This window comes from Rhea pennata, chromosome 6 (genome assembly GCF_028389875.1).
Source record: "Rhea pennata isolate bPtePen1 chromosome 6, bPtePen1.pri, whole genome shotgun sequence".
In the NCBI taxonomy this organism is placed as follows: Eukaryota; Metazoa; Chordata; class Aves; order Rheiformes; family Rheidae; genus Rhea; species Rhea pennata.
In genome coordinates this window covers 29,244,392-29,268,707 of record NC_084668.1, presented here as the reverse complement: position 1 = coordinate 29,268,707, position 24,316 = coordinate 29,244,392, and the positions used below count along the sequence as shown (strand labels likewise).

The 24,316-nt window shown below is 36.9% G+C and overlaps 1 protein-coding gene across 5 annotated transcripts in view; it reads right to left on the bottom strand.

The window, feature by feature from the left end:
• GULP1 (GULP PTB domain containing engulfment adaptor 1) overlaps nucleotides 1-24,316 on the bottom strand; it is a 122,789-nt gene that overhangs the window by 62,055 nt on the left and 36,418 nt on the right. For 4 of the 5 annotated variants that reach the window (XM_062578479.1, XM_062578478.1, XM_062578482.1 and 1 more), the window contains one exon: nucleotides 13,955-14,073. The gene's annotated coding sequence lies outside the window, so the exon portion shown is untranslated. Of the gene's footprint in view, nucleotides 1-13,954; nucleotides 14,074-14,844; nucleotides 15,039-24,316 lie in introns of all 5 variants that reach the window. The other variant, XM_062578481.1, reaches the window with a different exon arrangement.

Here is a 24,316-nt window from a genome sequence, read left to right as displayed (position 1 = left end):
GAGAAGACACATGACAAAATGAATGAAAAAGACAACTACATGGAACAATATATAAAACCAGATGAACATGGTATCATGAACTCTCCTTCTACATGACAAATAACTGAAATAACATCTAGCTGCAATCCTTTCTCCTCTGAAACATTAGAGTCAAAAGAAAAAGATGTTGGCATGTCAATGAACAAAATTCAGTGCAGACCTGAACCTGCAATCCCATGCAGCCATACTTAGTGCTTGGTAGGCAAGCAGTTCCATTCAAGGTAACGAGATTATTCATGTCTTAAGTTTTTAAGTGGCAATGGAAAAAACCCTTGTTTTTTTTCCCAGGTACTCAGATACTTGTCAAGAAGAAAATACCAAGAGAAGAACAGGTGACAGATGCACACCACAGACCTCTGGTAACAAGAATAATTCCTCAGAAAGAATAGTAGTAAGTTTGGTTTTATAGGAACAAGAAATAAATCCCAGAATTTAAGTACTCCGTGTGTAAATCTAAGGAAAATTTGTTTAATGGGGCTGCAAACAACAATAAATCTTCAGACCAGCTGTTAACCGCATAATTCTATTAAGAAAAAACAGAAATGCAAAATTCATAGGTTTCACAAACATGTAGCGCTCTAAATCTGCATTTTAAAGCATTAAGCAAACTAATGAAACAAGCAATGTGGTTTTTTATGTATATTTCTAAGCAATGATTTTTTGTTTTGCTTATTAATAATTATGTTGAGATATATTAGTGAAATATGTTACTTTTAGAACAAACTGTTTCCAGTGTACAAACAAAGTAGTTTTAAATAAAACAGGAATATTCCTTCCTTCCCAAATTTCCTGTATTTTGCAATAAAAGTCAATACTTTATTTTGTTCACTACAATAACGTAATCATAACAAGACACAAGAGCGTCCTTTTTCCTCAAATCCACAGGCACCAATGTCTAGTGAAACATGAGGAAGGACCGCAATCTTCTCAGTCAAGTTTTTTCTTTACAAGAATTTACAGATGTCAGCTGCTTAGAGCCAGTAAAAAAGCTTTATCCAGCTCCTCTCACAAGGAACTGTCACTTTTGTATGAACCCAGGGACAGACAGATAGCAAATATCTTGCTCATTCACATACAAGGTCAATATTTGATACTGTTAGACTCCTATCTATATGAAGTTGAAAAAAATGTTTGCTTTTCCCATCACTTTCAGACATGAAGTGGAAAGCCAGAGGAGCTTTGTTAGTACTTTGCTTTCAAAAACAACACAGTGGATTCAGTGATGGGTCCACCATAATCACATGAACACAACAGCTCTCAGAAGTAAAATATACCTGGAACAGATGCTTGAGCTCTTTGACTTAGAGTATAAGCACATTTCCAAACCTTTAGACATAGTCCATGCTTGGATGGATATAGACAGTTATCAAGAGGGACATGGCCTAGCAGTGAGCCAGGGTTACTTCTATGTTGCTGCCATCCTTTCTCCCTTTATAAGAGTTGATATCCTGCATACACAACCTGGAGAAACTACTGGCTTTGTTACTGACAGATTATTTTCAAATCCTCTTATTTTCTTTGCAGAAAAACAGCATTTGAATTCACTGATTTGCCAAACAATAGCAAATTCCTGCTAACCTTCCAGAACTTCACTGCATTCATCACATTTTCACAATCACAGTGTAGTAAGCAGCACTGAAGAAAAGGCAGCAGACTTAAGTATTCCAAAGATAATCTCCAAATACAGAGGAATTTTAGAAACAGCTCAGTTTAGCTCTGGCCTACAGCAAAGTGTATTTCTGCATTTAGCAGATCTGTTCTAGAGGTACAACACAGTTTAACCAAAGACAGCACTTTATCCTATCCTACCCAAGCATATTTTACCAGACTTGAGAAGTGCATTAGATACACCATTGCATACACTTTGAATTCAGGTTTTTTTGGCATGCATGTAAGAGAGAGAGAGCGCGCGCGAGAAAGAGACTGTAAAAAGTTTTTGCATATTTTTTGATGTATGAGTGATACATAAATAATAAACAACAGAGGTATTATCATTTTACAGAAATGAAGAGTACACGCTGAAAACAATCACATCAAAAGGAAAAGAAAATGGTATCATTTGATCCCGTTTTTCTACGGGACTTCAAGTCCATATTTTTGTACCTTCAGTAATCTGGAGACCCTTATTCCACCACTCAAATGAGAAGCAGAACCTTGCAGAAATTCTAGGCATACAAACTGCTAGATAGAGTGCATATACACTTCCTTTCTTACCTTTTACAGTCTCACGTTCACTTCTCCCCAGCAGAAAAGGTCACATTTTGAAAATAAGTGCCATAGGAGCCCAACAATTGATTGTTTCTTAACAAGTTTATTAACCTATTTCACTTTTGAAAGTATGACATACTAAAGTGCCAAAAAAGTATTCCATTTACTTCAAAGACTTCTTTTTAATGTGAAACTGAAACTGAACATGTTCCCTTTACTATTAAAGTCACTAGGTTTCTTATTATCTTTAATATATTCAGAATCATAACTTTAATTTGTTAGCCTGAAGGATAGCATTAAGTTGAGTTTATACAGGTAAGTAGAGGTTTATTTAATGATTGTTGATGGTTTTCAAAATTGAGAAAGAGTCAGGAATAATCACTCTGTCACCCATGCTGAAATCAATCTCAGAGTGCAAAACTTCAATATTAGATCATATTTTTTTAGGCTTTATTATGTAACACTCCCTGTGATTCCAGTCCCTGCTCTAATAAACTTCCATATCGTTGAAACATGCTGCAAGTTTAACACTACACATTCACAGTTTGTTCAGCTTTGCCTAAAAAAACACATCACTGAGGCATCTTCAACACAGGAGGATGAATGACTATCTTTGCTTGATCCTTACAAACATGAGACTTTGGCAACCATGATCCCAAAACACTATTCACAGTAATCCTAACTCTGCAGGTAGGCTGCACCTCCAGCAGCAGAGGAAAGAAATGACTATAAATCATCTTACGCAGTCTAAGAAAATTCAGACAACTGCTAAGAACAGATTCAGTGACTGTTCCCGCAATCAAACTGCTGAGAAAAAAACACCTGGAATTATGCTCTGGAAAAACACTAAGAGTTATACAGTATACAGGCACACACAAAAGGCCTACAAACTAAAACAAAATCAGAGTTGTAGAGAAATATTCAAGCAAATGCAAGTTTTAGTTTTGCAGAACTTGATGGAGTGGAGGAACAGAACTATAAGACTCAAAACTGGGAGTTTTAGTAGACTAACACCATTTTTTCATGAATCTGTTAAAATACTGTGAATGACAATTCCCAAAATATTCACTGTCTTTCTAATAAAGCTGCAAAGCACTGAGCTGTGTTATTATTCAAAGGTAACACAGTATTCTTCATAAATCATCATCATCCAGTGTCCATCACATACAGCTGCCATCTCAGCCCTGAACTGCTGACAGAACTGCTACCAAAAGGCAGGTAGGCAGTCAAGCACATAAATTTTCAAAAAGCCATATTAATGTCCCAGTACGGCAGAATAAACAGATAATAGAAGACTGACCAACTCACCCCCAAAAGTTGCTTCCAAAGTTGCAGTAAGTCTGCAAAAAGGATTTTTTTTGCGGGGGAAAATAAAAAATCATCCAGGAAAATAATACTTGCTTCAAAAGGAAGAAGATACAGTGATATGGAGAAAAGTAATTAACAGAGAACCCCTGCTTACTGCTATACAAGCAGGAGCCCAAGATCAGAAGTCATATATATATGTGTGTATGTGTATTTATATATATACACATATATACATACACACACACACACACATTTATCTCTACATTTGATTTTCAAAGTTTCTTTAAAAATGCATTTTAGTTGCAGAAATCTTCATAAAGTGCCTATAATCTTTTGAAAAATGCCCCCCCCTCCAAAAAAACATGTAGTGTTAAAAACACTCAATGTTTCACAGCTGATCCGCGATTTTCTATTTTACATCATCAAAACACAACCTACTTGGCTACCCAGGTCTGATTTTCTATCATTCAAAAAAAATTTTCATTTTGGTCTATTTCAAAACAGACGTGTTCTACCTGCAAAAACAGACTGTATTTTACATCTAGCCAGATACAGTTACAGCTATTCAGAAAGCTCCTTTGTTCAGAATTTCTCCTCCCCTATCTTGAATTCTGTAGTCACTTTGAAATCCAAAGGAGCTGTTACAAAAAATACACACACCTAGTGAGCCAACTAAGATGTCAGTGTTTATTCATAAATGGCTAATCATATAACAAGTTTGAGTGGTCAGAGGACAAATTTATGTAAAATCTTCCAAAATGTTATGAAATAAGCCATCATTCACAGCAGTACTTCAAGACTGCATTTAGATGAAGCGACACATCTTTGCTCAAAAGGCTTTTCAAACATTTATACAGCGAGTTGGTCTTTGTACTTCCATTCCAAGAGCAAGTGAGAATGTCCCAATTTTACAAAAGAAATTAATGGTTAATGGATCAGGAAATAAGGTCACAGAACTATGGAAACAAAGGGGCTCACTGTAAGTGATGTGTGTTTAAGACCTTGATTATACTTCAGGTGGGTAGCCCCAGTCTTCCCACTTCTGTGGTTCAACAGCTAAAGGTGAGGATAAAAAGGCACTCATTGCAGGATAGAAGTAATTCAAGTAGGGGGAAAAAAACTTCCAAACCACTTCAACAGTTCATCTGTCTGTGTAAAGTCAGAATCAAACAGCCTCCTGAGACTACAAATCTGTACATTTTCCAATTCCTGAACAGAATTACAGTGTAAAATAAATACAATTAATACAGTACTTCGATTATTAACAAGAATATTATACGTTTGCATGCTAAATCTGTAGAGATGTGAAATGTAATTCTTCACCTATCTCAAGAGAAGTTGAAATAACACTTTTTTTTTTTTTTTTTTTTTTTTTTAACATGGTAGGAGGATATAAACAATACAAAACACTTCAAACTCATTAAGAACATTAACATTAGGGAAAGAGTTCTTTAAAGTGATTTATAAATCAAAAAACAAAAGTGACAATAGATTGCATTGATAAATCTAGGAGGACGTCTTTTTAATTTTACCTATCATGAAACAGATTTCAGATGAAAATGAAATTACCCAATAAATACCTGCTGTGCAAAGCCACTGAGCTTCTTACCACCGATTACATTGACTGGTCTTTGATTTAAGATTTGTACTATAACCATAAAGTATGGAAACTCAGAGAAAGATCTTGCTTTTAAAGAGGGACTCGAAAGGTAGACAGAAGAAGACTGTGCAACTCCTCATTCTAAACTCTACTGCATGGAGTTGATTGCTACAAAGAATAAAACATACTAACAGAATTGTCCCAAAACAGTTCATTTCTGTGTTCACAACTGATACTTTGTTTCAACTATTTACTCACACTGAAATGTATCCCTCTATAAATGTGGAAGCTGTTCTCTGGCCTAACAAGTCTAGATACTGCCTTTTTTGTTCTGTTTTGTTTTTGTTTGTTTTGTTTTTGTAGGCAAGTAGAGACGTAACAACTTTTGATGAAGAATTTCAACATCACAGGAGGATTCTCCAAGTCAGCATTTTGGCAGCTCAAGGACAAACTACTGACACAGTAACTTCTCAGAAACTTAGTTCAAGTGACATTTGTGGGATGGTGAAATTGACGAAATGGGGAAAAATCACAAATGGAAGAGAAAATCCACTTTTTTTTTTTTTTTTAAAAAGTACATTACTTGTGTTCAGATTGACAGCGTTTTTGGAAATCACCTATAAGCTACATTCTACTATTTAATCTAATACTTAACACAAGAAATCATATATAGGACTTTTTACAGATTGTATTTCTCATCTAATAAAAACTGCTTGCCCTAAAAATCACCAACTATAACATCAACTGGTTTAATTACTATGCGATAGAGAGCTTCTTCCTCTCTTAAAGAGGTACAGATTACAAGGCAGGGTCAAAAAATGCGTAGAACCACAGCTGCTAATACACTTCAAGTGTAAAAGTTCAGTGAAGCAATTTTTTTAGTATGGATTTCATGAAGCCAGTCAAATTTCAGCTTAACTAAACAGAAGTTCAGAAACTTGGAAAAACAACGCGCAGAAATGACCTCAGAGAACAAATCAGACTCCATCACTACTACAACCAGATGTAGAATGACAAAACCAATTACTGCTTCTAAAGTCATGCTGTGGAAATGCTACTAACACTCTCCACGCCCTCAGGACTGCTGCTGTTTCGACTGCTTTTCCATTGTAAGCACCACAAAAATTGCCACCTGATACTTTCTTTTTGCTGGTTGAGAAATGCAATGGGGTAAGCCCTGCTGATTCAACACACTAGCTTAAACTGACGGAGGGCAGTTTGTGCTACTGTGCCAGACAGCTGGTGCGGCTGAATCACAGGCACGCATCTCATTCTGCAGTCCTTGCCACAGCACGCAAGGAAGACAGCCAGGACATTTTCTACAGTCATGCAACTGGATCCAGACCTTATGTATCAGTGCCTTAGTAGCTAAAGAAACCACACTTCTAAGAAGGTGGCTTCACCAACAAAATCTAAATAAGGTTTCTCAACATGCAAACAACACTGTCAAGTTCCTGATTTAGCACTGACAGCAACGAAAGGCTGCATGTTCAAATAAAGGACTGTTCCTTCTTTGGCTCAGATATGAGCTACATGATTAAAGAATAAGAGTAGCTTGTACTTTGCTATCTAACAGAATTATAGCACTTTCTACAACTCATTCTTCTATGGCAGAGAAATAGACAGACATATAAAAGATAATTGATCTTTTCAATGTATATAAATGATCTTCAAATGATGTTTTCAAACTATCTTACCAATGTACACAAATACCTTAAGGGACATGTCAAGGGGATGGGCCAAACTCTTTTCAGTAGTGCCATGCAACAGGACAAGAGGCAACAGGCACAAACTGAAACACAAAGTTCCGCCTGAATACGAAGAACTTCTTTCCTGTGAGTGACAGAGCGCTGGAACAGGCTGCCTACTTGGGTTGTAGAGTCTCTGTCTCCGGAGATATTCAAAACCCACCCAGACACCCTGTCTAACATGCCCTAGGTGATCCCGCTTGAGCAGGGGGAATGGACTAGATGATCTCCAGAGGTCCCTTCCAACCTCAACCATTCTGTGATTCTGTGAAAAGGCCTATACATTCTCCCTATCTCAATTCTGTATTTTACTTTGAATTGAAAAACTATGCAGTTATGACAAACGTTCAATACCACAAGGGAAGAAAAGCCCATCATCATCCACTTCCAGTTTCACAGACTCATACTCTTAAACAACCATAACAGAACCACACATGAACAGAAGGGCGAGCAAAAGAAATATGTACAGCAATACTGCCACAGATTAATTTGCCAATATAACCTTTAATTATATGTTCACTTGGAAACCAAATGATTACTTGTGATTTAATATTTCCTCCCAAATTCTAGCTGTACTTGTATTCCTATTTACACCTCCAAGCATTGAGTGGTAAAATTCACTCTCCCTTTACTATCTAACCTTTACAGTATGAGTAAAGCAGTTCTTTCCAAGAACCTAAGATATGTAGTTTTACAGTAGTCATTCTGCTGACACTAGTGAAGGCCATCTGAAACTTAAACCAATCTCATAGCCCTCTTTCTGGTTATATTAAAAACAAATTAAGATACTTCATGTGTCTGACATTTCATCAGAATGCTAATTAAAGGCATTTCAAAAGAACTTGTGTCACATACTATTCCCAAATAACCAATTATTTCTGGGTTGAATATGCATCCTTCAGTAGAAGGGTTCCTAAGGAATACAGACCAGAAGGGGGTGTTCCTAAGGAATACAGACCAGAAGTACACTAGAGCTATACTACCCATCTTAGGTACTACTGTCCCTCATAGGAAGACCTAATAAAATAGGTTATGCCCACAGTACCTTGAAGATGAAAAAGGCAGAATTTGCCAGGGAACCAAAGGCTTCCCCAATTCAAAGTTTTCTTAAACAGAGTTCCCTCTCAAATCAGCATAAAGTGGTTTGAGAAAGCTCTCTTCCTCTTTCCTTCCCATATATACAAAATTCCGTTTAAGTACTGAGAATATTGATCACTCTAATATCAGGAAACAGATTTGTGTAATCAGTATAATAAAACCACAGCTGATACAAACTATTGTAACTTCTGTAACTGTGAATAGCACTGATCGAAAACCTGTACAGCAGTGGCTAACGTTACAAAAATTAGTAATGGAATGTGTCAGCTTGCTATACTTGAACTATGAACTATCCAGAAGTAAAAACTACAAGGGTAGACCAAGTTCAATCCAGTTAAAATGTACAAGCCAGGCTGCTGACATGATGCAACTGAAACAGCCTGTAAGACACTACCCCGTCTTTTCACTCTTTGATCTTGTTTTTAATTTGTTTTGAATAAAGTGCAAACTATTTTCCACTGTCAAATGCTGTAAGTAAAAGGTAAGTACCACCTACTATCTTCAGGAAAAGTCTGCATTCAGATATAAAGTATCTGCAGTAGTTCTTCAGTATCTGATATGAAACTAAAACAATTTTAGGTACTCATTTTTCTGAATTCAGAGCTCAAGAAAAGCAAAATAGGACAGTTCTAATGAAGTCCTGAGTAAAAGAAGAAAAATTAAAAGAAAAGTTCTAATGAAGTCCTGAGTATGCTTCTTCTCCCTGAAACCATTAAGAGCAGTGTTAGGTTCTTTTTATATCACAGGCCAAGTTCTATCCAAGATCCAATGGACAGATCTCAGCTAAACAGCTCAGATGAAGGATTATCCTCAGGGAAGTGCTGATTAACTAGATGTTTTTATTGTTGAAATTAGGAATTTGTGCTGTCCAGGCATCATTTGCTTCTGCCACTCAATTACTGTGTGTGCGCAACATGAAATTACAATTCCATTTGAGGTAACATATGCTTTCATTCATATCTTCTAGAAAGATGTAGCTTTCCTGGCTGAAAACAGACCCAGTAAGAAGCTACTGGTACCTGTTTAATACATCTGACTAATCCATTTGGATTTTGCAGATAAACTCCTTTCCATGCGAGTCCTCAGTATTTACAGTAATTTAAAAGAGCAGGAATAAAGCAGCTAAAATAGTCTCACAATCATACCTTAAACTGAAGGCTAATTAGACTTTGTCCTTACACATTATTCCAAAAGACACTGCAATGAGTCCGTTTATTTTAATAACATTGCAAAATACTTAACAGGATAAAAATATCTTAAATCATTTAACTGCTTGACGTTCAGTGATGCTAAGAGTCTAGTGCTGAACTGAAAACAGTATGATCTATTGTAACCTGTAAATGATGCAAGAAGTAGGTTTAAAGAAAAAGGAGGGGGTAATTGCCCATAAGGAAGAAAGTAATTAGAAACATGGCAGAAACTTTACCACTTGCAAAACTTCAAGAGGCATCAAGCTGGAAGTCACTTCCAAAAGGCATGAGAATGCCTGCGATACAGGTGGTGCAAGCTAATGAAGTGCAACAAAGCTGGAATTTGGCACTTGGCAGAGCCAGTCTGACATTGACTCCGCTGGATGCAGCATAGGCTGGCTCCTTGCCACTGCTGCTTCCACAGGCAGTAATGGGAATAAAAAAACCAACAGGGATAGTATCAGTCCAGGTGTTTGGAAGGGGAAGCTAAAACCCTCAGTGGCAGGAAGAACGCAGGTATAGTGGCAGCTTGGTGTAAATAGAGAAGGGGAGGAATGGTGTTTTAAATAAGCAGATTATGGTCAGCAGTACCAGGTACACTGTCAGATTTTTACTGGTACACAGGAAATCGCTACGTTCCTTAAACACAATTAGCAAAATGTTTTCCTTTTCAATCAAGAAAAGGATAGCAAAAAAAAAAAAAAAAAAAAAAAAAAAAAAAAAAAAATCCCAAACAGGCACATACCTTGCAATTAAGACTAGGTCTTATTGCTTTTTTTTTCTGTGCTTAAAGATCTACATGCCAAATTTTCAAAACCCAGATTGTGTAGTGTATTTCTACCCTCCTACTTGAAAGCTATATTAATATATTTCACTCAGATCACTATTCAGAGACAAAAATGGCTTTGTTTTAAGCAAAAAAATTAAATATTGATCTGTTAGACCAGGTTTGATTTTTTAGATTCCATCACCAGCCAAGAGTAGATTTTGGGTAAATCTCTGATGAATCCTGCCTTTAAGATTTCTGTGTGCAAGTCAGGGCATAGTCCATATAATTCAACTTTACAATGCTACAACCTTCCCTTATCACAGTAAGGGACAGACACTAAAACGTCCAAAGACTGCAGTGCTCTTAAAGGGAAGGTGGGGGGCGGGGGAGGAAGAGAGGTGGGGGGGAACTTTGCACAAACATAGCTTTGCCTTTAAATTCCAGAATTCCAAATACTATGCAAGTCTGTTGAAAAGCAGCAAAAGCTACACAAGAATTTCTAACTAAGCATCTTAAATTTGTTTCAGGTATGTCTACCCCTAGGAGATGATTCCACATTTTGGTGGAAATAAGGCCTCTTAACAGCATTCTCTCCAGTGGGTCTGTGCCTTGCCCCAGACTGTGGAACAGGAGCCCCTTCAGGCAAAAAGGTGCAGAGATTAAAAAAAAAATTCCAGCACATACATGGAAACATTTTGAGTTGATGTTGTCAGAATGAAAGAATCCAGGCTATAAGATCCTTTCCTAAGTGATGAACTCAGATTTTTTTTTTTTTTTTTTTTACTATTTTTTAGCCCCTCAGTTCTCAACTGCCTAGCACAAAAAATCTTCCAGAATACAAACTTTTGTCTAAGTAGTGAAGCAAACTAAGCGAGAATGACATGACTTATGTACTCTTTGTTTTCTTTTAAAAAGAATGCAAAAATCCACAGCCATTTAGTCTTTCAGCCCAACCAGCAAGGAAAGGAGAATTGTACCACTTGTCTGAGATTGAGTGGGGAGGTATAAGCATGAAGTCAAACCTACACAATGTAAACCCCCCCTACCTTATCAGACTTAATGAAAAAACCGCAGTAATCAAAGTCATCCCTTGGTCATCATACAACAGGATGCCACAGTACTAACTCCAAATCTAACAAACTTTACTTTAAACATTATTAATATTTGCAGACCACCTGTTGTATTTTGCAGTAGTCCTGTAGAGGTAGGCTAATTAAGCTCTGACACCAAACATCTATGAAAAAGGAACAGAAGAGGCAATAATAAATTTTTTCCACTTATCTTACACTAAGTTCACTGAAAGAGGGTTTGTGGGAACCACTGATATTGTTAATTCTGCAAAGAATTTTAGCTAGAAGAGGAGTTAGGATTGGGAGACTGGGAAAAGGAACAGAAGGGGAGATTTAGAACTCCAAATGATTATATTCTGAGATCGTTTTTTTTCTTTCAAATATACCAAAATAACATTTTTTCAATGTTCTTTTTTTAAGAAGTTAAAAAACAGAAAGATTACAGTAACCCCTAAGCAAACACCTTTCTTTCATTCCACAGAAAAAAGTTTCTGCTTTAATACAACACTAACTATAATGGTTTCTGACTTCCTGCTGAACAAATGAACAATGAACAATTTAACAATTTTTGATACCCTAGAGATAATGTGGAAGACAGGCCAAAAGAATTTGTCTGAACATTTCTTAACAGTCACCTTTGCTCAAAATACACTGGAGAACTGTATAACTTTGAAAAAAAGAACATGCTTCTTAGGTACCCTGTCTTATGCTTTCCGCAAGCTAAGGTTCAGCTGGATTGTTAGACAAGCTCCTGTCTTTCATGTAATGATGAAAGTCCCATTTGAGTTTCTCCTCTTCTCTTACATAAGGAAACTTTTCAAAAATTTTGCCACAGAACCACCTTGTCATGATCAATCTGTTTTTAAACATAAGTGACAGTTATCACACACACAGAGTTCTAAAATAAGGAGTGCCCAGAACAATACCAAACTGCAGAAATATCTTGGTTCCTCAATACCTACATAATTCAGGAAGGTTCTCCTCAAGGTAAGCCTAGGTTATGAGACAAGTATTGCCTGAAGAGTTTAATACTACAAAAAAGTCCCTGTACTAAAATATAATTTCCAAATACTGAGATTGAAAACAACAGCAAAGTGTGTCTGAAGCAAGTTGACAAACGTTGCAAGAGGGGGGAACAGCTATTAACTATTTTTGGTCCCTAAAACAAGTATCACTTCTATCCTCTAAAAATCCTGAATGAAATCATTTTAAAACACTTCTAAGTAAAAGATAACACGCAAAGAAAAGATTGAGTCTGGTAATTCAATAATCAGGTTATAAAAGCCTGCTCTAAGCCAATTATTTGTTTAGTATGGTCTCTTCTGTACCTCAACCTATCAAAGGCAGTTTCCTTCCACCTACACTGCCTGAGACCTGGTCCGTGGCTAAACACTGAACAGTACTCTCCCCGCTTAAGTACTCCAAATGTTTTTCACTCTTTTAATTGGATGTGTGCACATGCACACACAAACACACGGCTATTGAATTACCAGACTGTGTGTATATATACACACACACTTGAAAAGAGTGCTGTAGTATCATTTGAATGCATAGTAACACTAACATATTTATCTAAGTAACACCATTTGGCATGCTATTACGCACATCCCTTCTGAAGAACGGCTCAACTAAAAATAACAAGTAGCTGGAAGAGCAGGCGACTCAGTCACTTGAGAGTATGTGGTAAAGGAATAGAGGGGAGAAAGATTTGAGTGCTCCAAATCTGCCAAAAATTGCTAGGTTGAGGAAATCAAGAGATATAATGGAGGTCAGAAAGGAAACGAAAACTAGCTATGTGTTTTTGAGAAGTAATGATATTACGGGAGTATTTTTCACAAGGATATGGTATAATACAATCATAGTAATAGCCATCTTGGTGCTAGATTGAACAAATCTTTAGGAAAGCTAGCAGCATCAATTGACTTGATCAATTGACACAGCCTAAACTAAATTAAACTTCTAAACCGTCTCAGGGGTACTTGAATAGATTTTTGGATTTACAATATAATGAAATAGTATGTACTTGCTCTAAAGCACATGGTTGCAACTGAAGTAAGCAAGCCAAGGGAAAAAGTTTTGTCAACCCTTAAATTGTTTGTTAAACACATGCTTTTGTTTAAACATTTAGCTCACCTTCCTTTCAAGTAACACTGAGCTAAATAAAACAGTTTTTCAAAGGATCCTGGTTCCATACCCATACTTGCAAAGAATTCAGCTCTATTTTTTAATGTTTTAGAGAAGTCTATCACCATCTGCACAAGTAACTCATTCATCTCATCGTAAGTCCTCAAGTTTGGCTTTTCTGCAATAAACCAGTGGAAACTTTAGTTGCTGCCTTTCCTCTAAACCCAAGCAAAGCTTTCTCTGTGCACCAGAGAAGCATAACAACTGCAGCCTCACTGGACCTTAGTAGTGTTTTGAATGCAAATACTGAGTGATCAGGTGTGCAGAAGAGAAAGACAAAAGAGAAGGAGATGTCAAACATGTCAATGTCAGAAAACAGTATTCATCTCAAAGAAAATGAAAAGGGTGATTTTGGTCAATTGGTAATAGCAGTATCAATAGGCATTATTCTGTCCCTCAGCAGCATGGTTGTTGAAACACAATAACACAGAGCAGTTTGCATCAACAACTTGCATATGCCATATATTGAAGGGCTGACTTCATGTCAAGGGTACTCATAAACAGGGGAAATGGACACAAGCAGTTCTTCCTTTCTCCCTGCACCAGTAAGGGGCTCTAAACTTAGCCTTTTAGCTTTGTTAAAAACACTTGAAGAAAGAATTCCGACTTGACTCATTCATTCCATAGTCTTAAAAAGAAAAAAAAAAAGGAAAAAAAAACCTTCAACTGAGGAAAAAAAATAAGTATTTGCATAATCCTTTGCTTTAAAGTAGTTAGCAGCAACAATTAGAACAGCTTACCCTTTTGCATTCAAATTTCTTGCCAGGGAATAGAGCAGGCACTTGTTCTCTTGTAGAATAAATCACTCATTTGTCAGTATCTGAATTTCTGTCACTGTTGCTTTATAGTTTCTCATGTACTAGAATAAAAAGAAACAGTGATACATTAGTTGTGAACTAGTATGTTACGAAGTGTTCTCACTTAAAGAAATTAATTTAAATAGTTTAATAGAAATACACTTCACACTAAAACTTTTCAATTGTTTTAGACCTTTCCAACAGAATTCTGAGTAAAACGCTGGAAGCAATAGAACTTCATCTTCCAACAGGAATTCAGATTCCAAGCAGCTCCTGTAGCTCCCTGATTCAGAAGGGTCCCATACCAACAAAAAGACCATTTAACACACAGAACAATGCACCATTTGTTATTTGAACTCCACTAACCACGAGATGTGCAAAGGCATGCAGCATTAGATCAAAGTCTTTCTCCTTTATAAGAAGCTCGTTAGTAGTCCCACCAGAACTAAAAAACTCTATCCCAATGGATGCTAGGAAATTGGTCTGTAGAAATGGCATTCTATCTTGGTTCAACATAAGGTGGATCAAGCCCACTCTCCAATAGAAATGGAAGCCAAAGATATCTGTTCTTGCTCTCCATTTCCAATTTTAACCAGAGAAGCACATGACATTGTCCCTAAGTATCTAGCCTATGTTCTGCATTTCAAAATATTTACCGATGACTTTTCAAATATTCTTATTCTTTGTTGAACATTTGGACAAACTACATGAACTTAGTTATCTGAAGCATCAAGAATTGAAATGTATAATTATGCTATTCCCCTCAATTCCTTTGAATACGTTAACAACTTTCAGGTATTGAGATAAGAACCTTTACATAATAGAATTCTTACCTAGTCAGCAAGAGAATATTGCTCCCCGATCCATGAAATGATAAATGACTACATCTTCCATACAGACATTCTTTTTATTGGTCTAGTTTTTGCTGCCATAATATAAAACTCACTTTTGAGGGAAATATGAACTCATTCAGTTTGTTCTTTTTCCCTACTTCACTCTGACATGTGAAATCACTGGTTGCTTTTTCCTTAAGGAAAGAAAAAAAAAAAATATTCCAAATCTTATTATGAGTCCTTCCCATCTTACACCATTTCTCATGTCATGACAATTTTTTCATTAGTTCAACTGATTTTCACCTCAACCAATCCAATTAGATGGATTAGATCCTTTCTTAAGTCATGGTGGCAAGTAAAACCAGACCAAGCACCAAAGCATTTAGCATGTTATCTGATCAGTTCCTTCAGTTTATCATTTACATGCTTTTACTTCTTCAGTTACTCTGCTATCAGTTCTTTGCAGCCTGTTGCAAAACACGTCACAAAACTAGAGACACATCTGAATTATTTTAGCCTGGAGACATCCTACAAATTTGTCTGCACACAGTCTGTTAGGATTCTTTGCTTCCAAAGAAGTAACATGCCTCGCATTCGTTACCATTACCTGAGATGACCTACCAGAGATCTTCCAGTTTAATTAAAAGAAAAATATTTTGCACATAAGGGATATATACTTCAAGGTGAAATTGTAAATTAAGATAAAAGTGAAAGTTAAGGGAACTTGATTATACTTACTTTTAGCTTTTTTAGTCTTTTCAGTGACTCTGCTAATTTAGGATGACAATATCTAGCTCTACCCAAGACTGCTTTGGTCACCACATTCTCAGTTGTTTCCCATGGATGAACAAGCTTTCTTCCTTTATTCAACATAGTTGTCTGGTTTTTGTTTTGTTTTTTTCAGTCATATTTAGCTATTTACTTTCACATGTACTGTTCTCTTTAGTCTATATCTCTATTTCACTCAAGAAGAATTTCATTGACTGGCTTTCACTCTATTCAATGGTAACAGACAAGTCATGGTTTCACTAACCAAGGGGCTGTTATTTTCAACATTGCTACACTAGTCTAAGAATGATTATTTACAACTATTCGTTTCCTGAATGCTCTTTTTGCCTCCTCATCTTTGGAGGAATAACTATGCATAGATAGAATGCATGAAGTTCAACAAGGGCAAGTGCAGAATCCTGTGCTCAGGGAGAAATAACTTCACGCACCAGTAAGTGCTTGGAGCATACCTGCGAGAAAGTAGCTCTGCAGGGAAAGCCCTGGTGAACAAGTCGATCGCAAGCCAGTAACGGTCCTTGGAGCAAAGACAGCCAACGGTATCCTGGGCTGCATCAGGAAGGGCGCTGCCAGCAGGTCGGGGGAAGACGATAAACCTTCCCATCTACTCAGCCCTGGGCTGCGTCCAGTTCTGGGCTCACCAACACAAGACACGCAGGGAGCTACTGCAGAGCGCCCAGCAGAGGGCTATTAAATAATTACGGCGCTGGAGCAGCTCTCATATGAAGAAACGCTGAGAGCTGCGATTATGCAGCCTGGAGAAGAGAAGGCTGGAGGAAGGGGGAAGTCTTACCAATGCGAATAAGTAACTGAAGGGAGGGTGTCAAGACGATGGAGCCAGACTCTTCACGCTGGTGCCCGGCGACATGATGAGAGGCAACGGGCACAAACACACGAAATTTCACTTGAACTCAAAAAAGCACTTCACTGTGAGAGTGGTCGAAGAGCGCAACAGGCTGCCCAGAGAGGCTGCCCAGTTTCCATTCTTGGGGTCATTCAAAAGCTGTCTGGACATGCTCCTAGGCAGTATGCTCTATGTGACCATGCTTGAGCAGTGGCTTTGGACTAGATCGCCACAGGTCCTTTCCAACCTCAACCACTCTGTGCTGATTCTTACTTGGTATCAGACATCCCCTCTTTAATTCACAAGAATGCATTCTGCCTTCCACTGTTCTTCCTGTAATAGTTACCAAGTCCAAAAGACCCCAAAGCTACCAAACATCTAGTATACTACTAGTATAAAAGAGTGTTAGTGTATTAGCGACATTTTCTGCAGGAATTTTCTGACAGGCTGCATAGTCAACCACAACATAATTTGACTATCTTGTTATTCTGCTAAGCCAGTTATTATTTACGTAATACATCATGCTCACATATTTCATTTGCTTCTATTATGGCTTTATAGGAATACAGAAATAATAAGTGCTGGAAGTCATGTGTAAGAGAATGTTCTAGACTTACAAAATACAAAGAATTTTCCCTTGATTTAACACGAAATATGTCCTGTACCATTTCATAATCATGACAGCACTGAACTTGATAAGCAAATGCTATATGTTCACATTGAAGTTCTATTTCTTAAATTTCACTTAAAAAAGGCAAAAAGGTAAAAAAAAAATTGTAATTGCAGGTTTGCAGTAACATGCTTTTGATTTTACTTCACACATTTAACCATTTGAGATCTCTAGGCTGAAAGGATAAAAACATTAACAAATTTGACATGAATGACCATGGTTTCATTTGAACCTGCAGAGATGAGCACTTCCTGTCTCTTGGAAGACAACAGCAGCTCTAGATATTTGTTTTTCTTTGAGAAATCAAGTTTTAAAGACAGTTTTCACTTTAGTGTTTTCCTATCTACTGATACAAGAACCTATCTGGAAATGAAGTCTAAAGTTGGGTCTGAACCACTTAAACATATTTAACGTCTCACTCAAGAGCCAAACCCGACTTAATCAAAAAAGTTTAAATAGCTTCGCCTCCCTCTCTCTACTTTCTCCTACAACTAGTAACAGCATTCTAATCACAATTTCTACAGTAAAAGCAGAACGAGAGAAAAGGCTTTATCATTCAGTAGAAGGCATCTTTTATTAATGTAGTGTTGAAGATGGGATCAGAAGGGAGCAGTGAAACTAGGAACCACTAACCCAGTGGCTTTGCTCTTTTATTTATCTCCAATTGTCCTGTAGTGACTGAAGCAGTTGACACAACTGCCTGCCAGTAAACTGCTATTCAGAAACTCATTCACACTGCACTGTTCAGAGACACTACAACCGGTATTTCAAGAACTACATTTACAAAGCACCTCTCAGCCAAAGGACTCAGATGTGCAGTAGAAACTTAAGGCAATTCACTGGCTATGCTCAAAGCACAGACATCACAAAAATCATGCAGAGAATTTCTTAAACTGGAATTATCAGAGAAAGGCATGGAAGCCCCTTTGCTGAGCTCTGTTCTCATACAGAAGCCAACAATTTGTCTAAGAGTACAGCAGCAGCTCTTAGGCTGTGCTTGGTAAAACGGTATCTGCAACATTAAGCAACATCACCTCTCCTCATTGAATCTAACTCACATTATAATACCACTAAAATATTTGTATATAAATCTGTATGTACAGAAAAATGAAAAAGAATTTTACTTGCACAGGTAAAAGATTTAGCAATCATGAACCAGCAGTGCTAGGCACAAAATATAACGCACTGGAAGCAAAGCAGGTATAACAAACTCAGCTATAAAAATTCAGTCCAAACTACAGAAGTCCTAATGTAAAGACTCTCCCTAAATAATCCATTTTTATTCCAGCCTCAAGAGTGAAGACATCTCTTTGTAATCATAGCTTAATGGCATCTGTGCCAACTTCAGAAGATAAGCATTTCAGTCAAGATATAAGATCTGTTCAAGGTACTGTATTCTTGACACTTCAGTACAAAATGATCCAATTCATTTAAATGCTGCTCTTCAAAAACTCCTAGATGAATAACTATGCTTGCTCCTCGAGCATAGATACAGCATATCTAATGCAAATATACTTATAATCCTGATATGTGTTAGTACGAAAAACCAAAAAAAAATCCACAAAACAAAAATCCCAAACCCATACCTGATTATTGGAAGATTGTTAACAGCTCCAAAGCATACAATGCTCATTCGCAAGTAACTGATATCTCTTAATATAATATAGGTAGTGGGTATACACCAATATACAATCACATTTTGAGTAACTGACAATGACATCACTTCATATGAGAAAATGTCCCCCTTAAATTACCAAAAAGATTTTTTTTTATTTTATGATAAATTAGATTACTCAGCTATTTTAACTGTTGCTGTTATTGAAACTCAGTATGAATAAAAGTGATGTCAACACTTATCCAGTAACATTGGCAATTGTTTATGAAAAATGCCTTCATTATTACAGTTAAAGAATTTTGTTCACTGACACTCACCCAACTGCAAAGGATTGGCAGGATCCAGAGATTAGCCCCTGCCATCTGCACATGAATATGTATTGAGCATTCATTCAATTAGTAAAAAAGTTACATTGATTACAACTAAAACTTATAGAGCACCATTAAAAAAACAAAACAAAAAAAACCCTCTAATGGAGTGATTTCATCCTGCAGAATCCTAATATCCGTCAGGATGGCAATTGCCAATATGAAAGCCTACCATTAGCAGGGCTTTTCGAGGTCAGATTCATTCGGCTCCCAAAGTTAAAATGTGACCCAGTGTCTTTGTCTTAAAGAGAGAGAACTTACTTTCTTCAAAGTGGGGAACAATTCCCTGCGTTAATATTTTGATATTACATAATGAATGCTGCTACCAGTCACATGGTTCTCAGAAAGCTTGCTTACCTGAACTTTCAGATTGGTTTTCCAGGTCTTGCACATTAAATTCCTACGACTAAGTCACTGTTAGCCTGTAAAAGTTGTGCTTCAGAAAGCCTAAAAAGGACACTTCCTGCCTATTGCTATTTCATAGACTTGCACTTGGAAGCAGCTGATTACATCCCCGCTGCCTCCCTATAATGGCTTAAGCACACCATTATGCAGACCTGCATAATTCAACCTCGGCCTGGATTTCCTTGCTATTTTAGTATTTCAGGTTAGACCGGAATTGCCTAGAGCACTTGGCATCCTCCTCCCACAACTCTGAAGCTCTCCTGTGAATCAGGGTACTTTGGACAAAGTTAAAATCAAAATTCTCCTCCTTCACACTGCCTCCAGCATTATTTCTGGAAGCAGAATTCAACAGATTAAAACAGCACTTCCTATTTCTCATTCCTTTTTTATTTTATGTTATGACAGTATCATAATAGAAATACATAGGCAGGAAACATAAGAAAGCAAGTTAGGCAGCTAAGTGGAATGATGATGAAAATGAAGCCTCAAGAAAGTAGAAACATGTCAGGTACCCAGAAAATAAGACAATGCAGTTTAAAGTAGCATTCCTCTACAGTGATCACGGCTTGTAAAGATCCTCACTATGGCTCACTGGAGTATTCTCCAGGCGTTAAATTCTCCAGGCATTATAATCTACCATTGGCTGTATCCATTTTGTCCTCAATTCCAGGCAAGAAGCATCCAAGCAGTAAGACATACACTACGACTGCCCATGTGGATGGAGGCAGTGCAAGAAGTACTGTGAGCTTCACTGAGACTCCCAGGATTATACAACATCGCAATAATGTCACTTACATACACTTACACTCACTTTAAGGAAAATCGTATAGCTTGCGTCAACTAAGCCATTAGAAGTATCACACAGCCTCTTCCTGGATACTTCATCCTGCTTCTCAGGAAGTGGCCCAGAAAGGAAAAGATAGAACAAAAGGGAAAAAAAACCCGAAAGTTTCACTCAACTGAGTATTTGCTGGGAGCACCAGCATTTTGACATTTTTAGCACCTACAGTAACTTCCTTGACATTATCTCAGATTACCCCGACCAGACCAACATCCACTTTCTTTTAAAATGCACTCTAATTGCTATTAGACACAGGTAGTGAATAGCTTGACAGTACATGTAAGGTAATCTACTGGATAAATTGAAAATCCTTTTGGCATTTAAGTTGGTAGAGAAGATTATATACAGCAAGTTAAATGAAATCTCAGTCTTCAGATATTTTAAGTAAATAGTATCCAGGAAAAGGAAAGGGAAACAATACAAAAGAACAAGACTACTAAACTCTATTCAGATATAATTCATTATTCACTGCTTAATCTAACATAGTGTTTTTTGTATATTGTAGAGGTACCTACAGAATGCTGGCAGTCCTTTAGTAAGAAACAAGTATGAGACTTATCTTTTCAAAGTATTTTAGAAAGGCTTTTCAACCACATCAGATAAAGTTATGATGATTTTTATAAATTCATAAGATGGTCAAGTTCAGTTTTCATCTATGTTACTAAAAGCTCTCTCAAAGATTTGCCTCAATTTGGGCATATTCATCATTGCAATAGATGAACAAGTCAAGGTCTTGGCCATGTCAGTATGAGTGCAAGCATACTCAGTCTGTCTTGTTGTAGAAGTAGGAAGATATGCAGTAAATTAATTAGGACAAAAGATAAGGTACAGCCCCTTTCTTCCACTAAAACTTGCTTCAAACTCCTAAAACAGGCGCAAATATTCTTTACAGAAAGTCAAAACTAGTTACTGCACAAATTCTTCACGCTCACGTTCCTATTTATCTCTATGAAGCACCCTGATTTTAGTGCTTGCTTTCAGTGTTTTCTTCCTTTCTCCTCTTCCTTTTAAATCACTTTCTCCTTTCACAGTGGTGTCCGACCTTTAATTCCTGCCTCCTTCCTTTTCCAGTTAAAACTTCTCTGCTGAGATGACACAAGTCGTAGCTTAAAATGACTGATGAGACACTGATACCTTCAGCAACTCCCTCATTCCTGCATGAGATTGCTCCAAGTTCTTTGCATCCCGTGCTCTGCAAGATTGCTACTGCTGCTGTCAGACAGCATACTATTCCATGCTTGACAAATACTTGACTAAACAGGGGAAGATACTGCTTCTAGTTGATTTCTAGGCACAGATTTATTGTAAAGATCCAAATCCAGTACTAGCTGTATACAGGGGCAACCATTATATACACAAATCCAGCAATGCTATTCTGTAGTTCAATACAGTAAATTCTGCAACATCATAACATCAGTCCCTCAGCTTTTTATTGACAGGTTTACATTTGAATCAGTCCTTGTGCACTCACAATTTATATCACAGCAATCAACTCCCTCTTTTCCAAACCTGATGGAAAAGGCTATCAAGTATTCTTTTATTTGATAATCTTTATGATTAATAAACATTTATATTTATTAAAAAAAAAGAACATTCCTTTTTATTTGCCTATCACAGATGTGTCCACTTTAAACAAATATAGGTTCAAGCCTATAGACATTTGCTTTGCCAGTTGGTGTTATAGAAGGTTAAAGTCTGAGAAACTAGTTTGAACAGTACAATTTTACTTTTCTCAAGGCTGTTACTAGATCTTTTGTGCTATTAAAGATGTGTATTGCTTTTTCATGCCTGGAAGCACACTGTAATAGTATCACAGTACAAAAATCAGTACAAGTAAAATTCAGGCCATACTATAGGAACTAGTCTTACTACTGCTTCCTAAATTTCAAAGACAATATTACAGTCACTGTTTCATAAAGACTAATATTTCAGTATACCGAGTTGTGCCTGACAGTTCTCATGTGCATATGCAATAAGCAAAGAACAATTTCCAAGAGGCAAAAAGAGCCCAAACAAAAAACTAAAAGCTCTTGCAAAGATACATTTGCATAATAAAGTGTTACAAACCAGTAGCAAATAGAGCTACTCTATTGAGACATTATTTTTAATCTCAAAATCTAGCTCTACTTACCCTAAGTAAAATCACTTCCGAGAGTCTCCAGGGAAGAGAACCTCAGAAAGGACACTGATGCAACTGTGATAGTCACTAGACCTGGAGACAAAGGCCCACAGCTCTAAGGGAATATCAAAGGAGGCCAATTCAAAGGGGATTTTCTCCAGACTCAACACAACCTCCCTTCAATGACTCTGCATAAATTTGAACTGTCTTCTGACTATGCTATTTTTTCTAGGAAACAGATACTTTTTTTTAAAAAAATACCTGACATCTGTATTTTTAGATTTCATGTTAGGAACAACCTGAATCTTCAGTGGAGAGATCAAATACTAATTTATAATAACCAAATATAAATCCACAATGCATTCTTATCATACAGAGAACAATGTGGATAGCATTTTTAAGTGTATTATGAAGAGGCTGCATATGCATGCACCTAGTCCAACTGCAAACAGACATTTCTTCAAAGACCTCAACTTCCAGTATGTGAAACCCATTATTTAACTGCAGAAAGGCAGCTGACCTTCTGTAGAGGAACAGTAATAACTATACAGTCAAAGGCAAGAAAAATGCAGCCGAACTAGAAAAACAATGTATGTACAATCAGGAAAATACAGGATATGAGATATTTAGCAGAGACCAGCAAAGTATGAAAGCAGCAAGTTACAACAGTGAAGCCTTTTGGACAAGTAAACTTCAGAGCCTCATAGAAGATCTTTCACTTGTTTTATTTACTGGCTGTTGAGCTAAGCCAAACCAGGCTACTAGGGAAGAATCTAGGCTACTGAAGAACGAACTGCAGAAACTGCAGAAGTTATACCAAGATGCTACTGTATCATCAGTATGGGAAGGTAAATAATGGAAAGATACCCTAGAAATCTCATTTTATTTGATTATTTCTATTCCACATTAACTGTAGCTCTTGAAATTCAAGAATATGCACATGCCCAAACTCTTATTACCAGAGTGAAAGGTATTCAGAGCTTCCTACAGAATTCCTAACAAGAGTATTAACCCTAAGCAAGATTGTTAAATAAACAAATAAAATATACTGATTTTAAAATGGAAAGAGATATGAAATTCTTTTGAGAACTCGTATCAGTGCACTCCAGGTTATCAGCTTCCCCTAATTAGGAAATGCCTTGGAAGTCAACTGAAATAATTAAGTCCCTTATTTAATGCTTAAGCTCCCCTGACAGGTAGCTGGGACATAGAAGGAACTCAGTGGGAACCTTTCCTACTAAATAGGTATGCTTTCAGTTACAGTTCTGATGAATTGGCACCCAATAAGTGATTTTGTAAAACAGATATGTGATTACTAACAAAACAAGTGATTAACATCGACATGCTAATATTCCTTATAAAGGTGTCTTCATTTGAAGAGTTTTTTTCATTTACTATATTTGTAGAAAAAGAAGTATCTCAGCTTTACTTATTATTGACCACCAGCCAACATGGATTTCTAGAACCAGACCTGTAAACAGACTAGAATCCCAAGGACATCTCTGTATCAAATTTATACTACAACCATAAAGAAGTGTACTAAAGCAAGACATTCTTTATGGATGAAAACAATATGGTGATGGGATCTGAGTAACTGATTTATTCCAGGAAACATTGACTTTGTGATCCTAGGAAAGAGATGGATGTTAGAACTGTCACTGTGAAAATTCAGCTCACATAATTGATAAGAGCTAAAGCAGATAGTAACTTGAATTGCACTGTAAAAACTTAAGATTCCACTGAATAAAGTGTTCTGCGCTGGCATTTTTACTACTTTATATATGTCTCCATCAACACAACCATTCTGAGTTTATAAAAATCAAA